The 19,731-nt window shown below is 40.2% G+C and overlaps 1 protein-coding gene across 2 annotated transcripts in view; it reads left to right on the top strand.

Moving 5' to 3' along the window:
* Positions 1–19,731, top strand: part of LOC6504684 (chaoptin) — a 153,437-nt gene that overhangs the window by 65,059 nt on the left and 68,647 nt on the right. For both annotated transcript variants that reach the window (XM_032453219.2, XM_044717119.1), the window contains one exon: positions 18,164–18,199. The gene's annotated coding sequence lies outside the window, so the exon portion shown is untranslated. The remainder of the gene's footprint in view (positions 1–18,163; positions 18,200–19,731) is intronic.

Here is a 19,731-nt window from a genome sequence, read left to right as displayed (position 1 = left end):
AATAACAAAGTGGCGACAGCAGTGGGTGGGTGGGAGGTCGGCTCTGCGGAGGGAGATCTCTGGGAAAGCCAAAGCCAAATGCAGGACGAAGAAAAGATAAATAGGCAGCAGTAGGCAAACAAGATGAGCAAACACACGTTTCACAGGACACTGGGGCGGGGAGGATAGTGGCATTGCAGTTTCTTGCTTCGACTCAAATGGGTAAACAAGTCACACACACACACACACGCATGGGAGGGGGGCAAACAAGGAGTGCCAAAGGCGGCAAAACGCATTTGGAAAACGCAATGAGAAGGACACTCGTCCCATGCCAGACCAGACCAGACCAGAGGAGGTCCTGGACTGAAGAGAGAGAAAGAGACCGACAGAGAGAGAGTCGCATAAAAATGCCAACTGTCCGCTTGTGTGACTGAGCCTGTCAGCAGGACACTAGGACATCAGGATGAAAACTGGAAGGCTAGGATGAGCCCAAGCCTGAGACACAGGAAAAATAGATAGATTTCCGAAGCAGCCAGGCTCCAGCAGGGATTTGGCACACAAGCATACTGTAAAAAGGAAAAATTAGAAAGCCAACAAACAAGGAGGCCCAGGACACTAGGACACAACGAGAAAATCTAAAGATTTACGACAAAATGTGCAATAAAATTGGCCAAAAAAATAAAGGATATCTAAAGAGTTATTAAAAATAATTTAGATATTAAGAAGCTATAAGTTAAGGATTTTTATTTAATAAAGGATAACTAGGACATCTCAGGGACAGAGATCCAAGGTGTAGGGGCAATGGGGAGTCTGGAGAGAGTCGTAGTCAGACTGAGAAATGCCAGTCGGATGCTAGATTAAATTTAGTACATGTGGAATTGAATAACTAAAGCTCCCGAAGGATCATCTTCATTTTGTATTTATCCAGAATGAATGGTAAACGACAGTTGGAAAAACACACACACTGCCACTATAGTGGGGATTGATGATGGAAGCAGCAAGGCAAAATATTACAGAATTACGAGTGAAAGGACTAAGGATAAAGGGGACTGCCACACACACAGACACACACACACACACATACGAAAACAATCAGTAATGTAATAGAGACGACGACGACGACGTGGACGAGGACGAGGACTAGGACGAGAAGGACAACAACGCCTGCAAAATGCCGTGCACGGACTCAACAGGACTACTACAGAGTCCTCCATCCAGAATTCTCAATCCCAACATACAGTTTTGCCGGATTCAGAAGCAATGAATAAGGGACCAAGCAAGGACGAAGGAGCACAGGACTCAGGACACAGGACGAACGATGCCATTACAGTTGCCAGCGGCATTTTGCAGGAAACAGCTTGACAAGCCGTTGAAATTTATATTGAAAGATGTTTCTGCCAGGATTAAGTAACTATATTCCTATATTTTTTCTTTTTGCTTTTTTGGTTATCCTTTTTGGTCCTTGCACTTGCTTGTCTAGTATTTTTGAGGTGCATAATTCATATAGAAATGAAATCATTGCTTATGCATACGATTTCTGTTCTGTTTTGTGGCTTCACAGGGAATGAAATGAGTTTCCAAATTCTAAAATTCCCCAAAAACAAAAAATGTATAATATTTAAAGCAAGAAAGAGCAAATCGAGTGAGCTAAAGGATGCTAATCAGGCGCATAAATAAAGGATCATAAAAGTCGGTTCAACAAAAAGCTGTTGCCCAAGTACTTCCCGCCCTCTGCCTTCCATTTTTTTTTTTGCAAAAATGTTGAATTAGCAAAAAAATGCTTACTGATAAGAAATATGCAAAAAAATGACTGCCATTTCTCCGCTGATGGCAGCGGAAAAGGGTAATACAATCGAGGAGGAGGAGAAGCTGGCTTCTCAATCGCTTCCTTGGTGGCAGCAGGTATGAATAAACATAAAAGCGTTTTCGGTTTCGTTGCCTTTATCGCGTCAACGCATCAAAAAATTCAATTGTATTTAATACGCACTCCTCTCCCCCTACCACCCGACAAGCGATTGAGTTTTTGGCAACAAAAGAAGCCAATGTGTGTGTGTGTTTTGGCCATAAAAGTGAATATTACGCATACGCCCCGTCATCAGCCCAAGGGACACACGGCCAAAAAAAAAATCCTAACCCTAAACTGGCTAAGAAATTTTCATATATTATAATAGAAAACTTTGTGGGGAAAATGCAACTTAAAACTTACCATCTAATCTCGGTGGAGGGAAGCCATCTCATTCCCCCCCTTGGGGGAATAAATATTTTCCGAAAATAAATTGAAGCCAAGACGGCAGGGAGGCTTTTGAGGGAAAATGGGAAAATTGCATTTGAATATAAATCAAAAATATATAGATATCTATGCTGAAAACCTCAAAAGCCATACTCTCAATTAATAAACAAAAAGTGAGGCCAGAGTAGCTAGACACTTGAAGAAATTCAAATGTTCTTTAATAAAAGTTACATTTCATAAATCATAAATAATAATAATTAATCAATTGAATGTCTCTTATTTTTGACACTTTTGACAATCTTAAGTGTGGCCGTTTCTATTTTATATAATTAATACCTTAACGCCTTTTTGTTTTCTGTGCATTTCGGAATATTTTATTTAAAATAGTTTCTCCATTTCGTATTGATGCCAACTAGTTTCTGGCTGTTTTGTTTGCGAATTTAAATTGTTACTTGGCTGTTGACAATCTATATGCATATTGGCCATGATTTCTGGCCTCTCTCCGATTTATTTCTTTGCGGATATATAATTCAAATGGATTTTCCCACGAGTATTTTGCTTTTCAAGTTTCTACCTTTTGGATTTTCTTTTCATTTTCTTTTTTTTTTTTTTGTAGAGAAGAGGAAAGAGGGGACTTGGCCTCGTTTCCGCTTCGACGGTTCGTTCTACACGTGTTAAGTGTTCTGGTAGCTCACCTGGCACAACTTGCAGAAACTTAATGCCACGCCTACTATTTTTTTTCATATTTTTTTTTTTTTTTTGGACGCTCCTCGCAACGTTGTGGCAACGGTCAAGCGACCTACGTTAAGTGTCAAACACATTTTACTTGGCAATTTCTTGGGTCGTTCGCTGTGGCTTTTGGCCCATTTCCCCAATGCCATTGCTACCATGCTACTGCCCCCCTAATGCTCTTGTGTCTCATGTCGTAGGCGTTGCCAACTCTAATGAAATGATTCATTTCCGCTTTCCGCCAAAAGGACCTAACATATATGTATGTATGTTATGTAGGCATGGCATGGCATGGGGGACCACACTTGACACTTTCTTTCCGCTTTGGTTTTTGGTTTGAGGTTGTACGTGAAGTTGAGTTCTTGGCGGACTTGCTTCGTTGCCTTTCTCTGGGCCACGTTGATAAATTTGTGTAAATTCGTTTTAGCCAATTTCCACACACACTCTGCCATACATTTAGGAAGTCGTGTCCTTTGGGAATCGCTTTTGCACCTTTTTTGCTTTCGGGGGGTTTTTTGTTTTTGCTCGCTTCACAGCCTGCGGTTTGGCCTCCTCATCCTGCAACACTTCCTCGCTTCCGCCGAGACAAACGATCAAGGATAAATTTTTGCGATAATTTGCTTGGCTTCCCTCCTCTCCGGCTCCTGCTCCCCCAATGAGCCAATAAAGTTAAAGCCAATCGAATGCAAAATGAGCAATACGGCTTAAAAAAAGAAAAAACGAAGTCTCTTCTCAGCTCGCTGTAAATTGTCTCGTGTTTAAATAATTTCTAGACCAATTTTTTTCTAAGCGCTTGCTTTGTGCCTTGTGCGGTTTAATCAGCATTTTTTTGGGAGCTGGTGTTTTTTGTGATTTTAGTACCTGGTAGTTGGTGAGATAGAGGGTGTATTGGTTGCTTATTTAATAGATGCTTATTAGAGTGACCAAAGCTGTAAATGAAACAGAGTTTTGGGGGTTTATGGTCTAAGAACTTATGAAAGTTAGACTAATCATAGTTATTCTAACTATCTGCTAAAAAACACTCTTCAAACTAGAAGTTTATAGTTGAAATAGATTAGTTTTAAACAAAAAGTGTGCTTTTTAGAGTGACCAAAGCTGCAAATGAAACAGAGTATCAGGTATTTATAGTCTAGGAACTTGTCTCTGTTGAAAACCTTCAAGCTATTGGGTACCAATAGTCGAAACTTATATCCTTATCCCTTCCTGCTCCATTTTTTAGTTTTTTTTTTTTTTGTAAACCCGCTTGATCCTGCGGTTTCGTCTGCAGCCGACAGGGGGCGCTCTTGGTCAGCCCTGCCCCTTTGCTTCGGTCACATGTTTCATGCCAGTTTCATGCCACCAGATTGGCGAGGGGCACTAGGTGGGGGGGGCGGGCGGCAGGAGGAGCTACTGTGGGTGGAGCTCGAATTGCGGGGCTCATAACTTATGCCAGAGGCTCTCTGCCGGAGCGTTACCAAAAAAAAAAAAGAAGGAAAAAAAATGGCAAATGGCGGGCCGAAGTAGCGCATTTGTTACCACGGCCATGTTGTCACAGACACTCACACTAACACTCACACACACACACATATACATACATGACTAGAGGGTTTTCCATCTCCTCTTCCAATTTGCCCCCTCGCCTAGTCCTTTCAGCTTGCTGCACCATCCTGGGGCGTCAGTTTTGAAACATTTACTTTATGTTGTTCACAGGAAATTAGATTTTTTACCCGACTTTTTTCTGATTTTTGTTTTTGTTAGTGCCAGGGGTGTAGCTGGTTTTTAGGAGAGCGAAAAAAGGGGGCGTCTCTAATATAGGATTTTAAAAATAAAGCTCTTAGATCTAAGTTCTTAAAGAAAATCATAAAAAATAATAGTTATCATAAGAGCCATCTTTTTAGAGCTACAAAATTCAACTTTACCAACACTATTTTAGTATTTTTAATTACTGTAATTAATTATATATCTCAAGATCATAAAAAGTAAAACCCCTTCAACCATTAAACACTTCTAATTAAAATCTCAGAACTCGTTAAGAATTATGGAAGAGAATCCCCCTTTTAACGAGGCCACTGTGCTAAGGGGATTCCCCCACTGTGCTTATTTTGGATGTCAGTGTCCAGTGTTGGGCATCGCATTTAGTTTTTATAGCTAACTTGTCAATGACAGGAGCAGCAGCAGTAGCAGGAACCATGTCCTTGCGGACAGGAAACAAGCTCATTGCGGAAACAGCTTTTTAGCCGTAACAAGCCGCACACTAACACACACACTCACACTCGGACTCAGCGGAGAACTGCCAACTTGTTTGCCATGCTAATTTATTTATAGACGAAATACCAGAACGGGGATTGGGGATTGGGGATTGGAGCTTGGAGCTCCGGGGCTACTACCATCCATGTACGAGAGTTCGAGCTTGTTTGTTTCCCCCTTTTCCCGTTCATATAACTTTTATTTTTAATTTTACTATTTGTTTTCCCCCCCCCCTTTTTTTTTTTGGATTGAATTCCGTGTAAATTTCCGCCACAGACGACAAATGGCATAAGTGCCACGCCCACCTGCTAAATCCTTCCTCCTCCCTTTTTTTTCCCATCCAACTGACCAACTGACGTCTTTAATTCGATTCCGTGCTGGGCAAACAAATCATTTAATGCCCGCCAAACTCATTTGTGCAAACATATTTGGGTCACTCCCCCCCCTCCTGGCCTCCTGGCTGGCTGTGAAATTTTCCTACCATTTTCCTACTATTTTCCTACTATTTCCTCCTCCTATTTCCACCATTTTCCCCGGAAAAGTCCTGGTTGGGGAAAAAAAATCTAACCGCGAAATATTCGCAGCCATCAAATGGTTTTCAATTTTTCCTTAATTCTGATGAGTTTTTAGGTTTTCAAGTTTAATTCTTGATTTAAAATTAAGGTATATCTTAAGTTAGATATTTATTTTTAAATTATATACAAAATAAAAGTTTTTGGAGCTCTAAAAACTAAAGAAACTTTGAAGATCTTAGGCTTATTTTATTTTCAATAAAAATTACAAATTAAAAAACAATTATTTCAATGTTTCTGAGTTAAAATAAAAGGCTTTCTATTTTATTATTTAACTACTAATTAATTAATAACAATAATTATGTTTAGTTAAATTAGTTTAGAATTAGTTTAAAAAATATATAAACCCTAAAAAGGTACTCCCTAGTTCCATACCTTGTTCCAGTTTCAGTTTCTATTTTTTTGCCTCCTGATGGACAGCTTGTAGTTGTAACTTTTTAACAGAGAGTGGAGATGGGTGTGGGGATGAGTGTGGGGATGGGGAGGAGTATCCTTTTTTTTAGCAACTCGTTGTAGGACATGATAAGTAGCATAACCATTAAAATCAAAAGCAATGCCAGTCCCACAGTCAGTTGCAAATGGAACGCGGGCCACTTTGCTTAATGTTTCGAGGGGGGCTTGGCTTGGGAGCGAGAATGTTGAAAGCGATGCCCGCCAAAAACCAGGAATGGCACAAAAAAATCCTCCATACCCAGTAACAGCCCCCACCCTTTCATGGACATGCATTCATTTTGAATGGATTCGCGGAATGTCGACGGTGGCCGCAGTGGATCAGGTGGACATGAATGGCGGATTGGATGTCCTCCGTTCTCCGCTTCTCCCCAAAAGGCAAAGGGGGTAACACTGTTTGGACTCAATGGTCCAACCGTGAGAATGGGTTAATGGGTGAATGTCGCAGCGGGTAACAAATGGCTTGAAATTAACCTATTTATGTGTTAACTCATTCATGGCCTATTCGCGGCGTTATTATTTATTATTAAATATTCGAATTAATTGCTCGCTCATCGCATTTTATTTCATCATTCACCTGAACAGCTCTTCCGATTAATCGATTCTGATATCATAGCTCCTATATAACAAATTTTTTTTTTTGTATTTTATTTTTCAATTGAATTGAAGCTTTAAACCGACCCTTCGATGGGCATTTTAATTTCACGCTTCGACTGCAAACTGTTGGGCATTTGAAAGGTTTTTAGGAAAAATTAATTAATTTCAAGTGATACAGATTGATTTTCCATCATTTAAGGTTTAAGGTTGTATTTTAAATTAAATAAATTAAGATTAGGGGGGGTTCTATGGGATTTCTTAAAGAGTTTTGAAGAAATTAGAAGATATTTATAGTTTTTTTAAGTATAAACTATACTTGATTTAGTTAATAAATAATGATTTAAAATTATCATTAAAATATATATTTTTTATATAATTAGGATTATTTTTTAATATTTAATAAAAATAGTAGAGAAAGTAATAGTAGTTTCTTAAAACACTTTCTTTATTTTAACTTGTCAGTTTGCTTGTTTTATGCCTTTACTATTTTATATTTTATTTAACTTTTATTTTAAAATATATTTTTAATTTAAAATAAATTGAAAACCCCCTTGCTTAATAAATATAAACATTAATTTCCTTTACTGACTTACGCCAACCATTGCAATTCAATTCCTGCCGCTTCGCTAGTTTTCAGTTTTCCGCCCACAATTTTTCCCCTCTTGCCACACCACCTCTTCACCCCTCCCCACCCCCTTCTGTTACCTTCGTTGTTCATTCATTTTCCTCCATTCTGCGGTGCTGGAGAAAATTTCGTTTCAATTTGTAAAGCGTTTCTCCTTTTGTGGCAAAGTCGCAGTCGCAGTCGTCGTTGTGGTTAAATTTCATATTTTTTAAGGGCCAGTCGAAACTGTTGCCACCGCGCGGCGTCATGACAGCTGTTGCCGGACATGGTCCTCCCCCTCCCCCTACCCCTCCCCCTTGTACCTGGTACGCCTCTGGCTCCATTTTTTACCCCCATTCGTCACTAAGGCTTCTCCTTTTTATTCTCGGCCCCCATAGCTCTTCGGGTCCTGCACCCTTTCCATTCGAGTCCCTGCCACACTGCCCCACCCCCTTCCCCCTCTCAACAAGGAACAAATGAAAAGCAATTTACGCCGCTAAAGGTATGGAGGCGTGGCAGTGGGATAAGGCACTGAGAAAAAATTAAAAGAGTTATGAGAAAGAAAGTCTTTTTTTGAGAAAAAAAGGCTGCGAGCTGCTTCTCAGGCTCCTTAAAAAATAGAGTTTAAGATTTATTTGATTATTAAAAATAATTAATATATATTTTGTTTTTTTTGTATATTTTTTACAAGAACCCCCCCCCTGAGAATCAGAACCGAGGCAGAGAAATCGCTCAAAAGCCTTCCAGCGACCGCCATTCAGGCGGCCAGACATTTGCGTCTTCCCCTGCCGTGACCTCTGACCCCCCTCCCTCAGCCACCGTTGACCCACTGGACAGCATTAGTTGCTATTTCCTATTATTATTATTATTATTTTATTTTTTTTTTAATGGTTGGCGGGAAAAACCAACATTTTTTGAATATTAAAATGTGTTTCGCCCCTCAAGTCCTTGCGGCTCAGTCTTCATAAAATACCACCAGAATTTTCTTCAAATTTTCTTCTTTCTCCCGTTTTTTTTTTTTTTTGGTGGAAAGAAATGGAAAGAGAGAGGTAGCCATCGAGTGAAAGAGACGGCAGAAGGGTTACATTTCTTGTGCACCTTTTGTTTGGCTCGGAATTTATATTTCATTTTATTTTATTTATCATTTTCATTTCACATTTCTTTACAGCCATTATTTAATGTACAAAATATTATGTCTTGAAGGGGAAAGGGAGAGAAAACATAAAAGAAAGAGAGGGTAGTAATCCTTTCTTTCCAAAAAAAAAATTAAAATTCTTATTGTTTTTTGAAGCAAAAGTGAATAATTGATTGAAAAATGCAAATATTATGTGAATTGGAATCATTTCTGTTTGAATTATTGTTAGTTTGTAAATCAGTTTTAGTTTCTACATTTTTTAAATATTTATTTTTGATTTATTTTATATTTTTTTATAGAAAAAAGAAGAAGCTTCTTAAAGACTTGTATCCATATCTATGGTACTTATGCTGCTCGAACAGCTTTCCTGGCGACGTTCTCAGTCATATTTACTTGCATCTTATTCCGCTTGGTCATGCGGCAGTTAAGGATGTCCCCAGGACTCTGCTCCTCTACTTCTTATAGGCCACCCCTCTACTGCCACACCCCCCCCTTCAAGTGGCATCCTGCCAGAGTCCTGTCATCTTTTTCACATTCATTTGCAGCGAGTCTCGGCATTTTTCACAATTTTTTTATCTTTAAAATTAAAATAGGAGCTATTTATATAATATATCATTTTTATTTATTAATTTTTAAGTTTAAATATATTATTTAAACTATATTTTATGAATTATTTTTAAGAGAAGAACTTTAAAACTTAATTTAATTGAAAAACTGGCTTGAAACAGTGTCCTTTTTTGGGAAAACCCAACTCCTACTCAAAAATTGGACAGCCACGCCCATGCTCTGCCCCCTGCCACTCCCCCCACTCCCCCACTCCCCCACCCCCACTCTCCCCCTACCATCTTGCGTCTCATTTCATTTCGTTCCATTTTGTTTTAATAAATTAAAATGTCAACTTGATAAATGAAGGTTTCGTGGTGGCATTTTTGAAGTGGCAGTAGCCGTAGCCGCTTCCGGCCGGGCACACACGCACTGCCATAAGTATCCTTACACACACACACACACACACATACACTAATAGAGGCAGTGGACAAAATGAAGATTGTCCCTTTTGTTGGGAGGCCTGGAGTCGGGAGTCCTGAGTCCTGAATCCCGAGCTCCACTGAATTATGTTGTTGTTAGTTTCACTTCATCTGCGGTACGAATGCGAAAAAAAAGCACACAAAATAATAATACAAAATGAAATGAGGAAAAAAATATATAAAATAAGGAAGTAAAAGAGAGAGGGAGAGATAGGGAGAGAGAGAGACAGCTAAGGACTTCCCACTGGGCATTGTCCTGCGGTTGTCTAAGTGGTTATGAGTTAATTTTATTTATTTATTTATATTTTATTGTTGTCATTTATTTCACTTTTTTTGCCTCTCCTCATTCTTCTCTCCGTTTGTCTGGCTCTTCCTCTTCCTTCCGGTTTCCGGTTCAGAGTAGCATATGGGAAAAGGACTTTACATCGGACTTTACGGACACTGTCGTAATTTTTATGGAGCGTCCGAGCCCGAGGGGCAAGGCTACAAGGGAGGGGATGTGGCAAGGACCCTCCCCATAAATTTGTTCGAAAACCCCGAAAAACCCAAAAAAAAAACAAAAACTGAAAACGAAAAGACATTTCCGGCTCTCATTAAATTTGTCTACGCATTCATTTGTCAGCAAGTCGTAAAAAAAAGGACCACCACGAGACACGATTTTTATTTTTAGGTCCTGTCGTCCTTTCTTTTTCTTCTCCTCCCACTTCTCTATTTCCTGCTCCCCCCCTTTTTTTTATTATTTCCCGTGTCCTTTTTTTGTTGTATTCGGACACCTGTTTCTTCTTTATTTTGTGTTTGCTGCTGCAGGACTTATCCGGCAAGTCAATGGCAGGACTTCAATTCATCCATCTGGGCCTAGTCCTGGCTTCGAAGCCAAAGATGGCGTAATATGGATTGATTGGAAGGACACAAAAGCTACAAGGATACACAAGGATCCAAACAGAATGACAAATTATAAGGAAAAATGCCAAAGACATTGATATTCCTAATTCCGGCAATGAGATGAGCCCTGCCGACCCTCCAAACTGCATCCATGTCCTTTTATTTATGTAATTTTCGGAAATAAAATCCAAAAATCCAAAAATCCTAAAAAGGCAAAAATAATCGAAAATGGAAAATAAATAAATATGTCCATACGCTTCAAACGAATTATTTATTTTGCGATTTATATTCTATTTGAGCTCAGCGAGGCGTTTTCTCTGGATTTTGTGCCCCATTTTGTTGATTAAAAGTGTCTCCCTTGCCTCGTCCTGCCGATGTCCTGCCAAAGTCCTGTAAGCACTCTCTAATATCCATATATTTTTCATATTCACAGTCCAATCAAGCGCAGTAAAAATAGGACAAAAGGACACTGAAGAGACATCGATTAACCTGAGCGTATCCTTGGCATTAATTGTTAAGAAATAATATTAAAAAAAAGGACGAAAATGATCACTGGGGAATGTTATCCTATTTCTCGTTTCATTTCGTTTGTTGTTTCTGCTTCTTTTTGGTTTTTGTTGTTGTCCTTTTGCTGTTTATCCTGTGAGGCTGAGAGCCTGCGAGCCTGTGAGCCTGCGAGCTGCAAATCAACAAACTTGACTTTAAATAAATGCACCGCCAATCCACTTGGATGAGCTCGAATAGCAGAAGGAAGCAGCTCCGCCGTTGAGTCAAGTTTCAGTTTAGCCCTCGTCCTTGCCTCCCTAGCCACGCCCCACGTCCCTCCCAACCAACTCCTTCGCCCACCAAAGTTTGTGTATTAAATTAAAACGCTCAGCGGCAAACTTTGTTCAGAACACACCGACACACACACACTCGGAGTAAGAGCCAACCTGGCGTATGCGCAATGTCGGAAGGATACCAGGAGGAGTGAAGGCAAAGAAAACAGAAAGGACGAGTGGACAGGAACATGAGGATGAGGAGGAGCAGCTGAAACCAGACCAGGGCAACTTTGGCGCCTTTGTTGGCACTTTCAGCGTAAATCGTTTTTTGCTTCGGCACTTGAAAAAAAAGGATCTATTTCTTTCAAAAAGGATGTCTCTTCTCCTAAAAATGCTCTACACTTCATGGCTTTAAATCTTTGTCTAGAAATTTCTCTCCGTGTCGAATGTCCTTTTCGAATTGCAACTGTTATTAGCTGCAAGCTGGAACGGCTGGCACGGCAGCCAGCAGCTGCTGCTCCTTTGGTCCTTGTGCGGCGTCTCTGAAGTGCAACTGCAACTGCAGCCTACATCGAACAGAACCAAACCGAACCGAACCGAAATCCCAAAACAAAACTTTTTCTTGCCACGCGGTTAGTTGATGTTGGGAAATGAGAAAAAAGGAGCAGAAGGATCCTTGGAAGGATGCGAGGGAAATGGTAATGGGAAATGCGGGAAGGCACAAGAAAGGCAAGTTTTTTGCCAAAAAATAGAAGCCCAAACAAAAAACTCCTATTTCTCTGGATAGAATTTCACCTTCTTCTTAGTCTTTTCTTTTGTCCTTTTTTTTATCCTTTTTTGTCCTTTTTTTATGTTAGTTTTTTGAGAAAAAAAACTCTCAAGGATGTCCCCAAGATGGACACCTTTTTCTATATAATTTTTTTCCAATTTAAATTGTTCGATTAACAAGTGCCTGCCATTTAATATTTATTATTAAGAATTAAACTTAAATCTTTATATTTTTTATGAAATATATCCAGTTGGAATTTATTTCCAGAGAGAGTGAGAGATGAGTGTATTTTTTATCGGATAATTTTCATTGAATTTTCAACTAAATCTTGTTATTGTTGTTACGCTTTGATTTTATAAAACAGACTATTAAATTAATTATTTATGTATGGCAGAGTATGAAGGGGGCGGGGGCGGGGGCGGGGGCGGGGGCTATCGCTCATTTCTGGTCCTGAAAGTGTAAAAGCCATACAAAAAAAGCCATCCTTCCAACCATCCTTCCACCACTTTGCCACTTTGCCATGAAAATTGGCCAACAAAATATCAATTTTATGAAAATCAGACACACAAAAATAACGCAATTAGCGGCTTGGATGGGGCAATCATAAATTGTTCCTGTCTTCCATGTGTGTGTGTGTGTGTATAAGAGTGTGTGTGTGTATACTTTATGAGTTTTTCGTTTTAATTTCCTCTTGTTAATGGGAAAAAGCTCACTCACATAATACATATGAATTTGATACCAAAAATGCAATTAAAATGAATAAAGGGGAGCTACAGAGCAACAGAGAGCGTAGAAGAAGCCAAGAAGTGGAAGTACAGTGTCAGCCATTCATGCAAAACATCAAAAGCTTTTTTGCGCGCATTAGCCATTTTCCGTAGCATACTTTTTTGGGTCGGAGGAGGAGGATTCGCCGCCTCCTTCCTGAAACAAAGTTACAAGAATTTTTCAATCGAAATACAAATGAAATTATACACATGCGTGGGTGTACAAATACACTTGAAGAAAAAATTCTTTGAAAAATATGAAATATAAATTTTAAGGGATTTTTTTTTGGGGAATTTTTTGTTCAGTGGAGGGTTAAGTCTACCGACTTAAGTGAGTTTCCATTCATTAGCAGTTCACCCCCTACTCCCTTGAAACCAAGCTGGGAAAAAATATATATTATATAATATATAAAAAGAAGAAGAAAAAAACATTACTGGAAACAGGAAACTGAAGACAGGAGGCCCAAGAAAAATAAAGCAAAGTTGTTGCCACTTCAAAAGCAAATGCAGAAACTGCCTCCGGGAGTGGCATCCAAGGAGTGGCAAGAAAAGAAAAGCACTGCCACTGCCACTGTGCCACTGCCACCAAAAAAATAAATAAGAATGAAAGCCCAGATTCTGCGCTTGACTTTGAATTCAATTCAACGCCTTCGAAATTGCTCGGCGACAGGCGAAAAAAATATAAAAAAGAAAGGAGTCGAATATCCTTGCTCCTTCGGGAGCGAAAGACTTCCGTTTCTCCGGCCGGCCCTCTGTCCACTGCATTGTTGTGTAAAGTGAAAAAAAAACGCGACTTTCTGTTCATAAACATTACTATGAGAGTCCTGAGAGTCCTGGAGGACAACATGCCACCATCCTGGGCCACATGCGATTTCCTTATTGTTGCCATTATGTGATTTTGTAAAGGATCTGAAGGAAGGCAGGCCCTGGTTGACAAGCTTCAGCAGCCGGCAGGAAGGCATCGGAGAAAGCCACTTCCTGCCGTCTTCCAAAGGATTTTTTTGCCATCTCCCACAAAGTGCAAACGGAAATGGGCGTGGCAACAGAGAGAGAGAGAGAGATAGAGAGAGAGGGCATGCCCCCGGATCCATGCAACTTTAAAGGCCCAACCGCATTGTTAAGCCCTGTTGTTACAACCATTTTTATTAGCCACAATCAATCCGCTTAAGCAGAACGGCAGAAAATGACGAACGGAAGTACGACAACAACAACAACAGCAGCAGCAAAAAAAAAATATGAAAAAAGGATCAAAAGGAGTGGGAGGACTAAAGGATACTAAAGAATTCCCGGGAGTTGCCCCCAGAGTATCCAGGAGCTGATGTCTGCTTTTCAGCGGGTCCTGTTGATTACAATGTTCCTATTACAAACCTCCTACTCCCCCCCTCGCAGGACACAAAGGACATCCAAAGGATAGTCGCTTGGCGAAAATGATACAACAATATAGAGAAGCAGTTGTCCCGTAATCAGTTATCCTGTAATCCTGTAATCAGTAATCGCTGCAACTGCATTCGCAAAGCCACAAATGATGTCCTTGGATGTTGTATCCTGGCAGGACAGCAGGTCCTTGCAGCTGCAACTCTATTTATAATAATTATCATAAAATCAAAATCGTGTTTCTGCAAATCAATTCGGAACAAGTGACTGGCTTTAAGTCAGCTTTAATGGACGGGAGAGGCAGGGACAGGGACAGGGACAGTGACAGGACGAGTACTAGCAGGACATCAGCAGTCCTGGCCATCAATTCAGCAACTCTGAAGCTCCTGCCAGACCCCTTTTCGATTGAAATTGTTGCATGTGGCGGCACATTGAACACCAAATGGCCATTATGGGCTGAGCTGGGACACTTGATTTGTTGATATGTGTGTGTGTGCCAGGATGTGTGTATGGTATGTGTGTGTGTAGTGTGTGTGTCTGAATCTGGAAAAACGTGATTCCTGATTTACATGCCAGAGTTAAACCTTCTCGGGCCCTAAGAGCCCAGCGATTAATGTCAGAGTTCCTCAAAATCAAAGAATCTCTCTCCCTCTCTAGCCCTCGAAAGGATAGCTATCCTGGCTTCTATAATATTCATGTTTAAACACGTTTGTATCATGTATGCACTTGCATTTTAGAATTCATCCTTTCTGTTTGCATTTATTTGGCTTCGTTAGTCTAAGCCTCCTTGTTGCATCCTTTTTTTTTTTTTTTGCCCCAAAAAACTGCCATTTGCCAGGGACTGGGACTGGGACTGGGACTGAGTTTAATTGTCGCGTTGCCTCAACCAAAAAGCCTGAAAAAAGGACACTCCTCCATATCCCTATGTATCCTATGGCCATTATTCAAAAGGCTCTCCTGCCAGCAACGTAAATCGCCGAAAAATTTCAACTCGCTCCCTCTGTTGTTGGCTTTTTGAATGAAATTTTTGTCTCGTTGCCAAAAAAAAAAAAAACAAAAAAAAAAATAAAAATGGTAGATCGGCTGGGAGAGCAAAGGAGTCTATTGCGTATACGCAGTGTTGACACCGTACAGTATCCTTTACATTATCCTTTGAAGAGCCGAGCTGCGAACTGAGGGCCTACCCTGATACCGCGGAGAAAAGTTGCCCAAAAAAAAAAAAAAAGGATCAGGAGCCATGTTTTTCACTGCACTGCCGTTGATAAAAATTGCATATGGAGGACGAGCATGTCCTGTGTGAGTGTGTGTCGGTGTGTGTGTGTGTGTTAGCCGCTCGAGAAAATATGGCGCAATAAAGTTTTGCTGCCTCGCGACATGAGCGCATTTTTGAAGGCTCCTGTTGAGTCCTTGGGCTCTCCACGCATATGCAGATTTCCCGTCTCCCGGAGAAAGTGGGTGAAAACGAGTGTGGTGGCAGGATGCCACCATCCTCCATCCTCCATCCAACCACCCACCCACACAGACAGGAAGTTTCTATCGCTGCCAAAATTTTTAATTTCGAAATGCGCCCGAGGGCATTTCAAGTCAACAACCATTTTCAGCGTTTGCTCCAAAAAGGTGTACTTTAAGTGGGCTGCATTGCACAAAATTGGGCGTGCAGAGCGTTTCATATATGGGATATATATACTATATCTATATACATATGTGTGTGTGTGTGGGGGGAGAACTTTTCAAAGGGGTAGGGAGTGGTTCGAGGGCGCAGAAAGTTCCCTCTCGGCACACCACTGACCCAAAAGTTGCCTCTTCAATCTTTCAATGAAATGCTGAATTAATAAAGTTACTCGAATTAGTAGAGCAGGTATCGCTGATAGTTTTAAGGATTGGAAGGATAAGGAAGTCCTAGATCAGATTGAGAGTCACTGTCCGCGTGTCCACTTGTCTGCTTGTCCTCTAGTCCTTCTGTCTTCCGACTTTACATTTGTCCGCTTCTGACCATTTGTCCATCTGATCACAGGAGGACAACCTGTCCTTCTGTCCACTTGTCCTTTTGTCCGCTTCTCTGTCCACTTGTCCTTTTGTCCTTTTGATCACAAGCGGACAGCCTGTCCTTCTGTCCTCCTGTCTCTTGAAATTTAAGACACTGGCTCTCGCCGAATAAAAGCCAATTTGAAATTCTGAAAAGAAAATATTTATCAATGCATTCGGTCGGTCGAGTGATTCAATTTGCTTTCATACGTTGATTCGCGGAATAAATTTCTCTTTTAACATTTCCTTTTTATTTTCTTTTGGCTTTTTGGTTGCCTTGGCCAATCAATTTCGGTGGCCCAGTATTGACTTTGGCCGACACACACACTCCTCACACACACACACACACACCTCACCGAATGGCGAAAAGTGGTATTGGTTTTGGTTTCAGGTTGTTCACGAGGGGGAGGGGGAGAGAACTGGGCGTGGCACAAACAAAAGGCGGCGACATCGATGGCTAATTTGTAGCAACCGAACAAAATCAACAATGGCTCTGAACAAAGGCGCCCTCAACAGGTGAAGCCCAGGCCTCGGCTTAAATGCTACCCCCACCTGGCCATAAATCAGTTTTAAACCCAAACACTCCAGCGCAAAAAAAATAGGGGGGGTAAACATTTAAATTGTGAAAATAAGAGGCTTTAAATGGGCCTCGGAACAAAAGTGGAATTTAAGGTATTTATGGAGATAATAGTGGGGGGATTGCCATCAGATATCATATGGAAGTTTATGCTTTAAGAGTAGCATTTTTAAAGCTTAAAGTTTACTTTCAAAGGACCAGTTTCCTTCCTCATAAAGTATCTATATATCTTCCCGATCATCTTCGACAGAAAAGTAAAGAAATAGATCTCAGAAGTACCTGGTATCACACACACTCCCTCATAAGACCGCCTCGAAAGCCTCTGCATATTCTGGCAATAATTCTTCCATTTTAACAAACAACTTATTCCCGACCCGGAATATAAATCTGAAGCCACTTGAGGCGCCGCGTCAGTCGCTTGACATGAAAACAAAGCCCGAGTGCGCCGGGATTACCTCAATTCCAATGCTTCAGCTTCCCAGCTTGCCAGCTTCCCAGCTTCCGGCTTGTGTTCTGGCTGGCTTGTAAAAAAAAAAGGGAAAAATATAAGAATAAGAAGGGAAAACCCTATGCTTTGGCACATTTTCACCCCGAAGGAGCCAGGAACCAGGAGCCAGGATCCAGCTCTGGCGCTAATAAAAGCTACAAATAATCGCGCATTTATTACGAAGCGGCAGACACATGCTGCTCTTATTTATTTAATGCGGCACAAATTCGGTCTAAATGTACTGAGAGAAAAGGGGAATAAAATATAACAAATATTAGAGACTTCTGCTGAAAAATTCTATAATATTTTATATATTTTTCCTATTTCTCGCAGTGCCTTCTTGGCCTGTTTTTTCTTCTCGAATTTGATCATTATTATTGTTATTATTATTACTATTATTATGAGGAGATTTGGCAGCTTCGTGCCGGTTCATCCTTGGCTTCATTTTCACCTTCAATCCCACCCAGAAATTCCTAGCTCTCTCCGAGACCCATGCCCGTTTCCGTTTCCGGTTTAAGTCCCCCTCCGTCCGATTGAACTGGATTCGGAGGGCTTGGTGGCTGTGGTATCTAATAAGCCAAGAGGCTGGCCCCAAATGCCCCTAAGTCGATAATTAGGGGCCATGCAAGGGTACATTGTTGCGGTTATCCTTGTTATCGTGTTATCCTTGTGACCGGAATGGCGGTGTACCTGCCGCCACTGGTCACTGGCCACTGGCCACTGGCCGCCACTGCCAGTGTGATTGATGAAAGCCATTTGTGGTTTATTTTCAAGTTTGATAATTATTATTGGATTATGTTTGAGATGCCAGCCTTTAAGCAATGTCCTTAAACTTTAAGAATATCCTTGGTCCTGTCGATATCCTGGCCATTTGAGCCAATTTAAATTTGATTATCATCCCGCCTTGCTGGCTGGCCAGCTTATTATTATTCCTACACCCACAGGATACTCACTCTTTCTTCTCTCTTTCTTTGTAGCTTGCAGGATGTGCAGGATGCCACGTGGCCATTGAGGTGAGTTGAAGACATTTTAAATATGCTTGCGGATCCTTGGCAAAGGAATGGCCATCTGGGGGATTTGGCCGCCGGCTAAGATGCGGATGCCTTGCTCCTCCTTCTATAGATACAGATACAAATACCAAGATACTCATCCAGGACAGCTGTCTTGGCATTTTAAGTAAGAGAGCCAGCTAGAAGTCGCCTTTTTCCTTTGGCTTTTCTTCCCCTTTGTCCGATAACATAAGCAATCGACCCAAAAAGTTGGTCAATTGGCAATAAAATCAAAAGCGAAAAAAGTTCAAGACCAGCAGGGACAGTGGTCGAGAGGGCAGAGACTCGGATGGTAAAAAAAAAAATAAAATAAGAAAAAAAATAAAGTTCCTCGACAAAGTCCAAGCGTGACCGGCATCGGAAAATCGGCCGGGCGGTCTGAGTTGGTTCATAAAACGCTTTGTACGCTCAAACAGACACTGTAATTGGCGATACAAGACCCGCTCTCCATTTCCCATCCCCTCCCAAGGATATTCCTCACACACACACACTCGTTTCTATATAATATTTCTATATAAAGTCCAGTCGGTAATAAATTAAAGAAACATCTTAGATGTACCCTGTAATGGAAAAGTTAAGGTAAGGGGTTTGAAACTCTTTTCACTAAAAAAGAGAGTCTGAATAGGTTGTCTTACCATTTTTTTTTATAAATTGCTTAAGAAATTAACTTTCCTTTTTAATTTAAATATATTTTTTATCAAAATTCATCATTTTGTACATTGTTTCTTCTAATATCTAACTTAATAATATCTATAACTAACTTTAAACGTAAAAAATCATCATTAAAACACATAATTACACATTATAAAATATTTGTCCATTATATTATAGATATTTTTAAAGTTTAAACTTATAAATTTTGTATAAAATCTTTTGAAACACGATCTATTAAATTTTTTATAATAATTTCCAAGAAATAAACTTCAAAGACTAAGTCTCTAAATCTAATTATTGTTTGAAAATATTTATCTATAATTTTATATATTTTTTATAGCCTTAATATTAATACCTAGTACTCATCACTTAAGCTCTATATACCCTTCCCACTACAGGGTATTAAAAAAAAGAACAGAAAACTTTGGCGGCGACGACGACGATGTCGACGCGCCTTTCATAAACTTTGAGAGTTTCTGTTTCTGGCATGCACTTACTACATTCTACATTCCATATTTTTTTCCAACTCTCCTCCTATTTTCTGCCCGACTCGCATTTATTTGTATTACTTTCAGCTGCGGCATTCGCTTTTGTTCACTTTTTGCCTCGAATTCAGCAGCTCTGAAGCTTTCTTGTTTATATTTCTCAGTATCGAGTGGATGGGGTCCCCTTTTTTTTTTTTGGGGGAATTTTAGTTAAAAATTATTTATAATGAAAATCCGGTAAAGAAATTATGAGAAACACTGTACTAGTATCCTTGCTAGTATCCTTTTTTTCACTTAAAAATAGCAACTCGGAATTGCATTTCAATAAGCAAGTTTATTTTCCATGAAGTTCGCCTC

The sequence above is a fragment of the Drosophila ananassae genome, chromosome XL (assembly GCF_017639315.1).
Source record: "Drosophila ananassae strain 14024-0371.13 chromosome XL, ASM1763931v2, whole genome shotgun sequence".
In the NCBI taxonomy this organism is placed as follows: Eukaryota; Metazoa; Arthropoda; class Insecta; order Diptera; family Drosophilidae; genus Drosophila; species Drosophila ananassae.
The sequence above is the reverse complement of the archived record's forward strand: the minus strand, read 5'-3'. Positions and strand labels throughout refer to the sequence as shown.